The sequence below is a fragment of the Brassica napus genome, chromosome C9 (assembly GCF_020379485.1).
Source record: "Brassica napus cultivar Da-Ae chromosome C9, Da-Ae, whole genome shotgun sequence".
Taxonomy (NCBI): Eukaryota; Viridiplantae; Streptophyta; class Magnoliopsida; order Brassicales; family Brassicaceae; genus Brassica; species Brassica napus.
The window spans coordinates 17,729,504-17,740,414 of NC_063452.1; the positions used below are offsets into that span (position 1 = coordinate 17,729,504).

General features: G+C 38.2%; 1 pseudogene; it reads left to right on the plus strand.

The window, feature by feature from the left end:
- Positions 1–4,572: 4,572 nt before the first annotated feature.
- LOC106366607 lies at positions 4,573–5,891 on the plus strand (annotated as a pseudogene).
- The last annotated feature ends 5,020 nt before the right edge of the window (positions 5,892–10,911 follow it).

Here is a 10,911-nt window from a genome sequence, read left to right on the forward strand (position 1 = left end):
TATCATCAATGTCCTCCCCCCACTTCTTGTTTGATTGGCAAAATGAAGGTATTGATCCGTCATAAAAATTCGACGCCCCACCAGGTAGAACTCTTCCTAAACCTTTGTGATCAGGTTCCGATGTTTTGAAGAGCTGATACTGCTCTCTCCAAGACTGGGAAAAGTTGTGATCCAGGAAGCACATTCGCTCGCTCCTGAAAGCTTGTGGGTTCTCCTGATACCTCTGCCTTAGCACATTAATCCAAGCATCTATATGCTGCATATTAAATATAACAAGTTAGAAGTTACCAGACGACTTAAATATAAGTCGTCTACGTGGTCGTCCAAGTAGACGACTTTCCAGACGATTTATCTTTAAGTCGTCTGGAAAGTAGTCTACTTGGACGACTTTGTAGACGACTTAAATCGTGTGCAGAAGACTTACGCAGTCTTCCAGCCATCCTCTGGCTGTCCGGAGGAAGTGGTACCACCTTGTTGGTGATGTACGTGGTTTGTCCTCGGTCTTAGTTAAATAATGACTGCAAACAAAAAAGCAATCAGTTTTGGACGACTAAATCAAGCTATTATGGGTAAAGCAATCACTTACGGATCAGTTTTCAACCAATCAGCGAGTTCCTTCAACTTATCTTTGTTTACTGGCGGAAATGGATTATAGGCTGCCACTTTATCTTTTTTTTTCTCTGCCGTATAAGGAGATCTCACAGTGGGAGCAGGTTTCTTCGCTCGTTTACTCTTTGCACGCTTGTCCAATACAACCAGGCTCGGTTCTGAAACTGGATCGCTTGGCTCGGTGGAAGCGAGGCTCGGTTGTTGATCGGTGGAAGCGAGGCTCGGTTGGTGATCGGTGGAAGTGACAGCAACAATCTCTTTGGAGGTGACACCATCTGCTTTATCCTCCGGCAAGATCTTATTTACCGAGTTCGCCTCGGTTGCTGTATCCTCCGGCAACCATCTCTGCAATAAAAGTTGCACACAAGTTAACCCTGGACGACTTAAATAAAAGTTGTCTGGACGACTAGTTGACCCTGGACGACTTAAAATTAAGTCTTCCGTGGTCAACTAGTCGTCCAGACAACTTACGTTTAAGTCGTCCAGGGTCAACTAGTCGTCCAGACAACTTTTACAGTCGTCTGGACAACTAGTTAACCCTGGATTTGATACTAACCTCTTTGATTTGAGGAGGCTGTTTCTTTTGAGGAGGAGGCTGTTTCTTTTGAGGAGGAGGAGGCTGCTGCTGTTTCTTTTGAGGAGGAGGAGGCTGCTGTTTGGTTTGATGAGGAGGAGGCTGGTTACTAACCACGGTTTCATTGGCATGAGGGGTAGCCTGTTTGTTTCTACCCCCGGTTTCTTTGGCAAGAGGGGTAGGCTGTTTATCTTGAGGGGTAGCCTGATTGGTTAGAGGTGGAGGGGTAGCCTGATTGGTGACACCAACCTTCTTCTCCACAGCTTCCAATCTATCGGACAACTTCCTAAACTCCCTCATGCACTTATTAAACCCTTTTTTCATGCAGTCAGCTACGCCCTTGAACATAATTTCCAACTCCTCTCTGGTCACCCCTCTAGCCTCTTCTCTAGCCTCTTCACTAGCCACTTTAGGAGCCTCTTTACGAGCTTTCTTCCGAGGTCTTGGATTGTCTTCCTCCTCCTCCTCCTCCTCCAACACAACCATCTCTTTGGCCTTCTTCGATGGAGTCACAACCTTAGGTTTTGTATTGACCTTAGTACCAGTGACTTCCCAGCAATCCATGGTCCACTTCCACGGTCTCCGCTCATACATGACTTTAATGATGTTCTCCGCGGGCAGGTCCTCAACCTCAGAGTCCCATTTTGGCCACATTTCACTAATGTCCTTCTCAACAAAGTTGATCACGCGGGTCTGCAGTAAATAGAAGAATCGAGTTAGATATTTGAAAAAAAATACTAAATAGACGACTTAATTATAAGTCGTCTACTAAGTCGTCCAGCTGGAAGACCTTCCAGACGACTTATAATAAGTCGTCTAATAAGTCGTCCAGATGGAAGACTTTCCAGACGACTTAATTAAGTCGTCCGATAAGTCGTCCAGCTGGGAAGACTTTCCAGACGACTTAATTAAGTCGTCCGATAAGTCGTCCAGCTGGACGACCTTCCAGACGACTTATTATAAGTCGTCTGCGCAGTCTTTTGGATTGAAGTAAATACCTGACTCAAGATAGCAGCTTTCATTGATCTGCGGCCTCTGCTGCCCTCGTAAGCCAGTATCGGTGGAGACGGACTGTCTGCTCTGGGACCACCAATACTAGCACCCAATTCCGGCATAGCTGTGTACGTCCAGACCTGAAGAACTTGTATAAACCCATCCACGGTGTAACAGCCAGCAATTTCTTTGTTCCACAAAGAGTCCATCAGCACCTTAAACGCGACTCTCCCCCATGGATAATTCTCAAACCGTTCTAAATCCATCACTAGCCTTGCCAGAGTAGATCGTGTAGCGGTTGAAAACTTTCTCCCTTCAATGAATCCAGTGAAGATGGAGAGGTACGCGAGCCGCTTGCGATCTTCCCTGGACCAATCCCCGCATCTCTTCAGTGCTGCTATTATCTGATCAGTAGTTGGCCCAGCTTCCAGATGAACTCCCAGCATCCCCCAGAAAGAAACCATCTCTGGGGTAACGTCACATTTTGGTGTCTCAAGGTCCTCGATGTACTCGCAGTTTAGACCAGTGAGGTTTTCAAACTCTAACAGTGAAAACCTCAAAGGTTCTGGACCAACGAGAGACCACATCTCATACTTCTTCTTAATGTCCAGCTTGAAACTGAGCATGTAGTGAACCAGCCTTGAAGCCCAACCAAATCCCTGCTCCTTGAACTTGATGAAAACTCCCAAACTCGACTCCTTGAGCTCTTCAAATTCGTCATCAGTAAGAGCTTTCCTAAGAGCAGTATGCAACTTGCTGTTATCCGTATGATACGAAATGCTATTGTGGGCTTCTGGCTCTTCCCCTGATGTGTATAACCTACGGGGGAGTTCTGGAATATCCATCCTTTTTGTCTGCAAAATAATCAAAGACAACAATATAAGTCCAGACGACTTAGTAGACGACTTATAATTAAGTCGTCTGGAAAGTCTTCCAACTGGACGACTTAGTAGATGACTTAAATATAAGTCGTCTGGAAAGTCTTCCAAATGGACGACTTATATTTAAGTCATCTACTAAGTCGTCCAGTTGGAAGACTTTCCAGACGACTTAAATTACTTACAAGTCTTCCAGTCGCAGAAGGAGTTGGAGTACTCGTCATTGCGGTTATAGATCTGAAAAAATAAACGTGAAACGGTGAGAATGAGTAAATTGATAGAGACAACGTTTTATGTTCATCTTTTCCTCGAGATTGATGACTTAGCGGCGTTAGGGTTTACAGAGAAACGGCGCTAAGGTTTACAGAGAAGAAGCGGCGGCGCTAGGGTTTAGAAGAAGCGGCGGCGCTAGTGTTTAGAGGAAGCGGCGGTGAGAACGTTGGTGACCACGGTGGCGAGGGCGACGGTTTGTTCGGAAATAGTGGAAGCGGCGGCGCTAGGGTTTAGAGGAATCGGCGGCGCTAGGGTTTAGAGGAATCGGCGGCGCTAGGGTTAGAAGAAGCTGCGGCGACAACGGTGAGAATGAAGTGAGATAGATAGCCGACGTTGAGAACGATGGTTTGTTCGGAAATCGTGGGAATTCGAAATCGCCTTTGAGAGAGAACTGTTAGGGTTTCTGAATTTCGCGAAAAATGAAAAAAAAAAAAATCACCTTATATATTGGGTAAATAATCCGGTTAGCTTTAAAAGTACATTGGTAAACTTTAAGGTTTGGTCCGGTTTAGACGACTTATTCTGGCTGATAATGTACAACAGACGACTTAATATTTAGTCGTCTGTTTTCAGACGACAAAATATTAAGTCGTCCTAGACCCTAAAATGAACCCCTAAACTAAAATGACTAGATTAACTAACTAACCACGTTATAAAATCAAATTATACTTAAATAGTGTTTACTATACACAGAAATGAACACGCATAAGTAATTTTAAAAATTTTCAAAAACGGTTTTAATGCTTTCCAAAATCTAACCCTAAGAACACATACAATACTACAACATATGTTGATGAAACATAAACTAAAGAATATCATGACTCACTACTTTCACTCATCTATGCTGAAAACAATTGAAATTTGTTATATCTTAATTTATACCTCCTAAGACATATGTTAATTACATAATTCCCATTTTTCACTTATCAAAATATTTTTTACAAAATTTTTAAATTATGTTTAAGACTAACTGTCCAGACGACTTTCAGTTAAGTCGTCTGGACGACTTATTTTCAAGTCGTCTAAACAGACGACTTTCAGTTAAGTCGTCTGGACGACTTATTTTCAAGTCGTCTAAACAGACGACTTGCGAGGGGTAGAAACGTAAAAAAAATTCCGTTTTTTTGTTTGGTCACAAGGGGATAGTTGTAATTTCAATAGCCTTTTAGGTTACTTTTGCATTTGACCCAAATTGGGGTATTGTTTTGGGTTTGACTCCAAGTTTTGAGTCACACTTGGCAATTCTCCCATTTATAAAAGATCATTGGATTCATTGACTCTTCTTCTACACGTCTTTACATCTTTTACGTGGGTTATGATTTATGAGCCACACACATAAAAATAGACTTCTTTTCTTTTATCTCTTCTTCAGATCTGAAAGCTTTGTGATCATTTTTTTCTTTGATGTTATCCATTGCTTTTTCTTCTTCATCTCTGTCTCGTTGTTGGTTGTATCACGTCTTCCTGAGCTTCCGTGGACTAGACGTGCGCAAAGGCTTCCTAAGTCACGTTCTGAAAGAGCTCAAATGCAGGGGAATCATACCTTTCATTGATGACGAGATCAAGCGAGGCGAATCTGTCGGTCCCGTGCTTGTAGGAGCGATCAGACAATCAAGGGTAGCCATTGTCTTGCTCTCCCGTAACTACGCTTCTTCAAGCTGGTGTCTGGATGAGTTGGTGGAAATCATGAAGTGCAGGGAAGAGGTTGGTCAAACAGTGATGACCAATTTCTACGAAGTGGATCCATCTGATGTTAGGAAATAGACCGGAGATTTCGGAAAAGCCTTTGATGAAACCTGTGTGGGAAAAACAGAAGAGGTGAAGCAGGCATGGATGACAGCTTTGAAAGATGTCGCGGGTATAGCTGGTTATCACTCCAGCAACTGGTTCGCTAACTTTTACTTCCCACTTGTGTACTATGTATAGCTACTTTTCTGTTTTAATGGATAGCTTCTGTTTTTGTTAGTGACAATGAAGTTGAAATGATCAGCAAAGTTTCCTCAGATGTTACAGTTGAGTTGGGTTTTACACCATCAAAAGATTTTGACGACTTGGTTGGCATAGGAGCTGGTATCACGGAGATAAAATCAAAGTTGATCCTACAATCCGAACAAGTTAAGGTGATTGTGCTTGTGGGTCCTCCCGGGATTGGTAAGACAGAACTGCCAGAGTTTTATACAACCAACTCTCTCCTGGTTTTCCATTCAGCACTTTTTGGGAGGATATCAAAGGAAGTTATGAGAAGCCTTGTGGTAACGACTACCTGTTGAAGTTGCGTTTGCAGAAAAACTTGTTGTCTGAAATATTAAACCAAAGGGACATTGAGGTTCGCCACTTAGGAGTGGCTCAAGAAATGCTGAGTGGCAAAAACTTTTGGTTGTTCTTGATGAAGTGGATAGCTGGTGGCAACTTGAGGAAATAGCGAAGCAGCGTGGATGGTTTGGTCCCGGAAGTGTTATCTCTATTATTAAAAGAGAAGTATCTATTAAAAAATATCCCTAAGTTTTCTAACTAATTTACACTTCCATGCCACTGAGAATTAAATTAAACTACCTATTTTAATGCTTGTCTTTTCAAGTTAAATTAATGAGTTTTCCTTAATCAAATTTAAACTTAATGTCATTAAACAAACCTACCTATTTTAATGCTTGTCTTTTCCAGTTAAATTAATGAGTTTTTCTTAATCAAATTTAAACTTAATGTCATTAAATGAACCTAAAAATACATCATATTTAACGTAGCTTATTACGTACGAGTACGGCCCAATAATGAACTTGAATTTTATTTTTACGAAAACGTGAATCACTTGACTTATGTAATATTTAAAATATATTAACTACAATATAACAAATGCATATAACCTACCTATACTTTAGTTTGAAATGATCATGTTCAAGTTTTATATAGTCAACTTACATCATGCATCGATCGATGTACAATATTCAAACCACCTATAGTTTTCATTTTCTTTATAGGATGTATCAACCAACCAATCATCCCATTGATTTTCTAAGCTTTATAAAAAAAAACAAATCAATAAATACAAACTCAAAATCCAATATCTTCTATTAATCAAAACATAATATCTTCAATGTTGTATCTTTAATGTACCTATTAAATATAGAAACTGTAATCATAATTACACTAATTATAAGAATAGATTTGATTCCAACCAATTGATCTATTACTTCGGTAATTGATTTGCTTGCAGAAGAAGAAATAATAAATTTAAAATTTATAAGAATATAAAGATATAGAGATTCCAACCAATTGCCTATATTTGCATATGATTTCCCCATAATAAGCTTCAAATTGAACATTGAAAAAGATAGAGAGATTTTTTTAATCTTTTACCGACACGAACTTAAACAAAACGAAGAGTTAAATGTAATTTTTTTTTTGTTACACTTCCCAGAAAAAACGGTTACAACATGGGCTTTCATAATATGACCTTTTAACATATTAATGTTATGGACATTTAATAATTATCTTGACGAAAAGCAAAGACTATAAATAATTTATTATTAATAAAATTATGAAATTATTTACAATTTGATGACTAATTTCTCGCAATTTTTAAATGTTAAATTTTTCATAGAAGTTTAAAAATCATTTTATTTTCTTTAAACATGTATAACTAATTTATAATCTTTTATGTCATACTAAGTCATAATATAATATTTCTTCATATTTTACATTAATAATCATTGTTTTTATATATCGTCTACAATTCTCTAATTACGTCTATTTGTTCAATTTTTTATATGATATCGAATATTCATCGTAAATAGATGGTTTAAGATGCCAAAAAAATTATTTACTTGGTGAATATAATACATCAAATATTACAAATACATTATTTAGTTAAATAAATAACCAAAAACCGAAAATTCAAACCCGCGCTGGCGCGCGGGTCAGGGTCTAGTTATCATTACAACCGAAGATGGAAAACTTCTCAAGGCCCTCATACTAGGGACAGATCATATCTACAAGATGAAATTTCCAACTAGCGATGAGTCTCTTCAGATCTTGTGCCAATATGCTTTCGGTCAAAAGTGTCCGGCCGGATTGTGGTTTTGAAAAGCTTGCTTGGGAAGTTACTTGGCTTGCTGGTAATCTTCCTCTAGGCCTGAGAATCATGGGATCGTATCTACTAGGAATGTCCAGGGATGAGTGGATAAAGGCACTACCAAGGCTCAGGTCTAGCCTTGACAGAGAAATTGAATCAATTCTTAAGATTTAGCTACAACGCCTTGAGTGATAAAGATCAAGATGTTTTTCTGTATATTGCATGTTTCTTTGAACATTTCAAGGTTGGTAACGTTAAGATGTGTCTTGAAAAAAGCGGTTTGGAGGTCAGCCATGGGCTTCAAGTCTTAGCTGACAAATATCTTATATCTATTCAATACGGATCCATAAGGATGCATAGTTTACTGTAGACCTGCAAAATGGATAGGCTGTCCAATGGGCGTACATGTCCAAATATATTTGGGCTTCCATTACTTATACCATATTTCCAGATGGGCTTTAAATGGTCAAAATTGGGAAACCAATTAATCTATGAGTGTTTGTGGATTTGATTAATATGGACATGGACTGCCTAATTAAAAAAAAAATTCTAGGGTTTCCAAAATTTGGGAGAAAATTGGAAAAATTCATTTCATCGTGAAAGAGAGTTTCTGCGACTCCTTTGGCGATTGAAACTGATTTCCATCGGAGAAAGTCTCTCCGCTCAGTCTCTCCGTTCTCCAGTCTCTCGATTTTGGCGACCGCAAATCGCGATCCTTCGTCTGTTGTTGTTGCTTTGTAATTCGACTTGTAAAGTAATTCGACTGTTTTCTTAATCCAAACCAACTCATTGCGACTCCTTTTGTTGTTTTGTTTTGCCTAGTCGAAACTTGAGGAATGAGGACATGATCAGTTTTCCCGCCAAAACCGTAAAATCAAGTTTTCCCGTCAAAACCACAAAATCAAGTTTTCCCGCCAAAACCACAAAATCGAGTTTTCCCGCCAAACCGGAAAATCAAGTTTTCCCGCCAAAACCACAAAATCAAGTTTTCCCGCCAAAACCGCAAAATCAAGTTTTCCCGCCAAACCGGAAAATCAAGTTTTCCTGCCAAAACCAGAAAATCGAGTTTTCCCGTCAAAACCGGAAAATCGAGTTTTCCCGCCAAAACCGGAAAATCAAGTTTTCCCACCAAAACCGGAAAATCGAGTTTTCCCGCCAAAACCGGAAAATCGAGTTTTCCTTGCAAGATTGGAAAATCGAGTTTTCCTGCCAAAACCGCAAAATCGAGTTTGTCCATCAAGACCGAGTTTTTCTGGCAAAACCGCAAAATCGATTTTTCTACCGAAAACGCAAAATCGAGTTTTCCGCCAAAACTGTAAAATTTGTAGGCTTATAGATTAAAATTAAATTTTTTTTTATATGGTCCATTATGGACTCCATGGCAGTCCATGTAAACATGGGTGTTAGTGGGTCTGGTCCTTAATGGACATGGTTCCTAATGGACATGGTCATTCTTTGTCCACAAACAATAAATAGATAAATGGATATGGGCTAATGGACGTGGGCTAACCCAGTTTACAGCTCTAGTTTACTGCAACAAATGGGCAGAGACATCGTCAAGAAACAGTCTATGGAGGAGCCTGGAAAGCGATCCTTGTTGTGGGATACCACCGAAATTTATGATGTACTTGAAGAAAGTTTTTTTTTTTTATTTTAAAGTCTTTTGTTTCCATGGTTTTTAAGCTGGACTTTAAAAAAAAAATAAACTATTATTAAAATAAACAGTCTTTGGATTTTTTTAAGCGGAGATTTTTTTTAAAAAATAAACTATCCCGTATATATTAAAAGAGAAACGTTGTCATTTAATGCTTTCACGGACACGTGGCAGCTTCACATTACTTTGAAAATACGGACGCTGACACATCGTCTTAATAGAGCTGCTCATAATAATGTTTTTTATTTTGCTTACAATTGAACACAAGGAAGTCGTATCCCTTAGCTCATACCAAAGGATATAATGCAAAACTCATTTAGCTAATACCAAGTCGCAGATCGTTTGGCTTAAAATTGAACTAATGTTTTTCATAACACTTTATAACTTCATTATAGTACGACAAAAAGAACGAGAGATGAAAAAAATGAGTCTTAAAAAGGGCCGAAACATATAAAAACATCAACATAGATAAAGATCTTAACCATAGTGCTTTATCCAAAATGAAATATAGGCTATTACACTTCAAGAGAGCATGCTACTTTGAAAGGCTTCGAGGAGTCTCTGTCTGCTGCAACGTCTACAGCTGCTTCTTCTTGGATTAATTGGTTAAACCACGACCGACCAGCACACACTATATAAGACTGATAACGTGGTCTGGTGGAAGTCCATGTGGTGGTGGTGCGGCCTGGGGGTTCTAGAGATGGGCGTCCGGAGACCATTTCTAGAGATGAAGTGTTGCGAAGCACTCAACTGCCCAAAAAAACTTAGAAGGTCTGCCTCTAAAGCGTATGATACCCAATGATACCCTTGAGAAAACTGAACGGCCATGAACAACAGGTTGTTCCATGTGATCGCGTACTAGCCATGATTCTCCACATTTCACATTAGCGTTTATCCAAGATGAGCTACTATGAATTTAACGAAAGAGTGACGTGGTTTTTGCTATCCTACGAGCGATAACATATAAGAGTTTACCTGCTGCTCCCCATTTTGTTCTATTGAATTTGCTTCCATCCAGGTTTCAGCATCTCCCCTTCGCAGCAACCGCAAATAAAGCTTGCTGCGTGGAGGTTGAAACTAAAGGCAGATAATAAATCAAGTTCTCGACAACTATGTCAGTGCAAGATTTTGTTGATGTTATAGTTCATGATCCTATGTAAAATATTTTATTGATGTTATAGAAAACTTAGCTTATGTTAGCTAAGATATCAAGTTCTCGATAGAGGGCACACTTTTTGTTTGTGTCATATAGCGTATGATCTTAATTGCATGATTTTGTTGATTTTATACATTTTTGGAATTTTTATGCGAGGCTGCTTATTCATGCGTGCAAATTGTTTTACTTTATAAATTATAGATTTAGAAAATAAAAATTAAATAAAATAAAAATAACTATTAAATATAAATTATATAAAAGTACTATTAATAAAATTCATATTTTAAACTCAATAAAAACAAATTTCTATGAGTATAAATATACAACTTTTTATATGATGTCTAACATATATGAAAGTTCAAACAACACAAATAATATTCAGTTATCTTATATAAAATACATAATCTTAAAATGTCACCAATATTGTTTGTACAAACAACACAAATAATATTAGATGTCTTTTTTCTTCAACTATTATTTAGATTTGATTTTACTTTGCATTCATTTAGAAATTGTAAAATGAAACCATTGTTTTGGCATAAAAAAGAGTCTAAAATGCATATAAAATGAAACCAAATAAATAATAATATTTTGGGGTTTATCACAAAGAAAAAACGAAAAAAACTTCACTCATTTTTACCGAACAAAGCCAAATAAATATGGATTTAGAATGATATATTTTAGGAGAATAAAAACCGAAAAACA